We start from the raw sequence: 5,237 nt of genomic DNA on the forward strand, positions 1-5,237 counted from the left end.
TTTATTTTTTATAAATGTGCCTACACAAGTGTATTGCTCGCATGCATACAGCCCACTTACCTTAGTGAGGTGTAAGTGACAGGTTTAACAAATGTCTGCAAATTCTGTCATGGACAGAGAACAACGTTTAATATTCTTTTGTGCACGAAATATAGTGAAAATCAGCCCATACAGTCACGTGTGCTATAAATTGTAAAGAGGAATATAAATATTGCAGTTATGACATAGTTAAGGGTTCAGATGAAGATAAAAATTTGACAAAAAAATTAACTGATCACATTAAAATGACAATATTTATCTATTTGTACTCATTTATTCATATTCACACATTTACATTACTGTGAGCAGGAAAGAGACAGGCTGCACTGGTAAGCAGTATCTTCATTATATTTAATTAAAATAAAAGATCAACAAATTAGTCTGTTATGGCCGTCTCTACAAGTGAAGACAATATCTACACAGTATGAATTCCAAATTAGAAAAATACTACAAACTATAAAATACTATTTATGAAGATACTAAAATAAGACAAATCCAAATGCCCAACACAAGCGGGCTATGTTCCAAACCAGTTCAGCTTGGTGACGTACAGGGCCCTATCATACACCCTGTGCAAGATGGTGAAAGAGACATGTTTGGTGAAAGACATGTTTGTCCCGATGTATTGCTATTTTCAGACCAGCGCAATCCTAATTTTCCAGCACATTGTTTAAATAGCAAATTTATTTGTGTTACTTTGTAGACTCATGGGTGTTCCGGTCTAGAAAAGAGGTGTGTTAAGGCACATTGTTGGAGCGTTGCTTTTTTGAGGAACCAAAATAGACAATAAGCTGAAAGCAGGTCTAAAGTCCAGCGCAGAGCGCGTTAGCTGTGTGCCTCGCGTACACATTGCTTAAAACACGCAGGATGTAGAGCAATACACAATTATCTTTACAAATTAAAATAATTAAAGGAATAAAATATGGCAAAAACAATTATTTACTACATAAATATAAAAAACACTGCCTTCTGCCTTTTTCATCTCAGGTTTTTTTTTTTTTTTTTTTTTTTTATTCACGACAACTTGCTTTTGTATGTTATTATTATTAGCAGTATTATTTATTATCTGCATATTTTTAATTAGTTTTATTAAAAACAAGCTTAGATTTGTGAACCTGTCAGGTTTTAGACTATATGGTAATAGCACGTGTGTTTGGATATAACTGTTTTTTTCTTTTTTATTCATTTGCTGGAAATAAGACCTGATTTTAGAAATAGTTTTGAAACGAAGTTTTGTGCTTAACAAGCTAAATAAATAGTAGGTTGTAGTATGTAGACTAATGGATTACTTCAGTGGAGTGGTCAACACTGTTTCCTTATCCACAAAAGAGAGAAAGGCTAATTGGAGAAGACTCATTCTTTATCTTCACGCTGCAGATGTTCTGTTTAACTGTTTTCTCGCTTGTGAATCGTTCAGTTTTTCCACTTAAAAAGTCCACCCTGTAAATACACCATGGTGCGACGCAACTGACTCTTAAAGGGAATGGGAGATGGGACTCTCACTGGTTTAATGCATGTTATGCTCAAAACACACCCATAACTCATTAAGAGAATAAGCACAACCCTGTGAGACCATGCACCGGGGCACAGAGCGTATTTTTTCATCCTAAAATAGTAAAAGTGAATTCAGACACGTCCAATGCTTTTGAGCCATGCGCTTTAGACTATGCACATAGATCATTAAAAAAGAGCCCTGAAAGTGTAACTAGCAAATACTTTCTATAAGTACCGTGTGGAAAGCATCTGCCATACTTTTTGTTGCTATATTGTGTAAATAGCAACTGATGCTATTTGAACTTCGTGTAAATAGCATATACCATGTTAAAAACAGCTGCCGATGTTTCTTTTATAACATCTGGTTTTGAATCTCATATAAAGACTTTTGATATTTTTTTTACCCATGTAAACATGCTGGCTTAATGTAGCCTACATCATCAATCTAGTTTCTGTATGTTAACTATACTGTAGAGCAGGGATCACCACACTTGTTACTGGAGGTCCAGTGTCCAGCAGATTTTAGCTCCAACCCTTATTAAACCCACCTGAACAAGCTAATCAAGGTCTTACTAGGTATACTTGAAACACCCAGGCAGGTGTGTTGAGGCATATTTGTAGCTAAACACTGCAGGGCACTGGACCTCCAAGAACGAGATTGGTGACCCCTGATGTAGAATATTTGAGAAAAAAAGAAAACAATTATTTAGGTGTAACTGCGCCATCTTTTGTTAAAGGAAGCCATTACTATATTTACAACTAAACAGAGAAGCGGGACACTTGAAAAATGAAAACTTATTTTATCAAGACGTTAATACATTTCATGTATTTAAACACGCTTTGACCGTAGTGTATAAAGGAACATTCATAACGGGAACTGAAAGCACAATTTCTATTCTGAAAGTATTTTAAGCACCAGCGGTTTTACACTTGAGTGTTTAAGAATGTTTATCGCACCTCTCTCAGTCTTTCTTCAGACGTTTATAACAGCAAGATGTCAGACTAGGGGTGGTTTAAAAAGTACTGCAAAACTATAGATCTCTATATAGCCCATTTCCACTGTGTGTTACGGTACGGTTTGGTATGCTTTTGGCCCGTTTCCACTGAGTGGTACGGTATGGTACGGTACGGTTTGGTATGCTTCTGGCCCATTTCCACTGAGTGGTACGATACGGTTTGGTACGCTTTTATGGCCGTTTCCATTGTCAAAGGGCGTACCGAACTGAACTGTACCGTACCACTTTTTCGGCACCCTTCCGAAAGGGTATCAAACACGAGAAAGGGTACCAAAAGGTGGAGCTACATCTGCAGCTGAACGCTGATTGGTTTAAGAGATACGTCACGAGCTCGTAGAGCTGGACAGAATGAAAACAAAGGAACCGCCATGTTTTTCACAGCCGAGACATTACATGGAAATTCAATATGCATTTAATAAGGAGCCATGGATGATCCGAGCTCACACAAACCTTGTCGTCGTCTTGATGAACAGCCAGAGAGCCAAAAAGAAAAATCTGCCATGTGCTGTTGTTGCATTATGAGCCCATCTAAAAGTGCGAGCGGTTTTGCTTTCTTCCGAGAGATAATAATAACATGTGCGTGATTATAGAAGTGTCTTCGTCATCTGATCCATTCTGAAAGAAAAGGACAAGAGCCAGAGTGAAGCGCGAAAAAAAGGAGAAGCCTGACAAAACACAGGAGCAAAATTGTTTTAGCAACCTGAATCATGAACAAATTGCCATGTTTATCTTTGCCTTTTGGACTATTATGAACTGGGAATGACAAAATTACTCTCTAACAGAGCTTACATGTGCTGGTGAATATTACAGACACTGATGAGAGGTTTGTGCTGACTGTGGGCAATGTTGCATGTGTTTAATAACTCAAATAATTACTAAATGTATGTTTTGTGTAGATTTTTTTCTGTATATATAGACTGTAAGGGTCTGTATGTGTTCATATATGTTGCGTTTATTCATTTATTTTTTATAATTACAGACGTTACAGTAGGCTATTTTGCACTGTCATTGATCTGCAGTCATAATCAAATCCTGTTCATAGAAAAGTTAGTAATAAACATTTATACACAAGTATTTATGTGTATAAAGCATCTGTTTTGTGAGAAGTGCTTCTCATATGATATGTGAATGACCTGTACAGCTTTACTGTATACATTTTCTCGAGCAAGATTGACGTCGACTTAAACTTTCTGTCATTCACCACACCCACCAAAAGGGTACCCTTGGTAGTGGGAACGCAAGCCTGATAAAGGTGACCCGTACCTAACCGTACTGTACCAGTCAGTGGAAACGAGCCATAAGATGCTGAGAAATGGTACTACTATATAAACTTTATATACAGAAAAAAACTTAAACTTGAAATCAATTGTACCTATCTAAAAAGTAAAATTCGCCTTTAACTTCATCATTTACACCCTCATGAAATCCTACATAAATGCACAAAAATATTTTTAGAGAAAGAAGCAAAGATAATGCAACAATAATCCATACAGCATGTAGATAAATCATTGATTACTTTTCAAAAGTTTGCATTGTGTTTGATTTGTTTTTGCATCCGTCCTATATACAGTAGCCTACTAGCATTACAGGACCTAATTTTTATTTGCATTTACCTCTAGGGCATACACATCTGCAAAAGTGACTACACTTAATAAATTTAAAATTCCTCATTTTAAACATTTGTGTCTATGCCTTCACTCTGCAGAAGTTTATCATTTGCCTTAAACTTCACACTGGACTTGTTTAGACCATGCATGAACTATTCTTTCCCTCACTTCCTCTTTCTGTGAAGAAGAAAATGTTTTCTTTTTAGTAAAGCATCTTAAGCCCTGCTTCTTTTATAGTGATTATTATTTCTCATTGAACCACCAGCTTATCTTAAACATTTATTTAAAGTTATATTTGTGGGTTTTTTTAATGCCTTGTGTCACCATAGGTGCAGTCACATCACATGCCAATGTAATAATAAGCTCTGTGTTCAAACACAGTTCATCACACATGTTTTGCCCAACTGGATAATCCTGACATGAAAATATAACTTTTATCACTTTTGGATGGATGTCTTCAGTGGAGTGTACAACACTGTCTCCTTATCCACGAAAGAGAGAAAGAGAAAGTAAAGGCAGATTGGAGGAGGCTCATTCTTTATCCTCATGCTGCAGATGGTCTGTTTAACTGTTTTCTCCCTAGTGAAGCATTCAGTTTTTCCACTTACAAAGTCTGTCATGTAAATAGCAAATACACCATGGCGAGGCATTTACTTTTAATTTCCCTTGAGTACATTTTTAGTGCTGTACCTGTACTTTTACTCCAGAACTTTTCTTCTGCAGTAACTAATTTAATTTTTTCTTGTCTAGTGGGATGGGCTGAGTAGTCTTGTAATTCGTGTCCAATGAAATCACACATACAGTAGAAGGTAAATCACATCATAATGAACTACCTCAAGACATGGATGATTTATAATTGCAGCAAACTGTTTGGAAGCAATAAAAGTGTCCAATAAAATGTCCAAAATCTATAAATGCATTGACCCAGAGATTGTTTAGATGCATGTCACTGATGAGAAAATGACGGATGTTTACTGTATAATGACCGAAATGGCCCCAAACTCCCATCAGGCACAAGACGACAACGATGTCAGATTGATATTGTACCTCAACATGGGGATGTTGCTTTTTTTTTTTTTTT

This window comes from Danio rerio, chromosome 16 (assembly GCF_049306965.1).
Source record: "Danio rerio strain Tuebingen ecotype United States chromosome 16, GRCz12tu, whole genome shotgun sequence".
In the NCBI taxonomy this organism is placed as follows: Eukaryota; Metazoa; Chordata; class Actinopteri; order Cypriniformes; family Danionidae; genus Danio; species Danio rerio.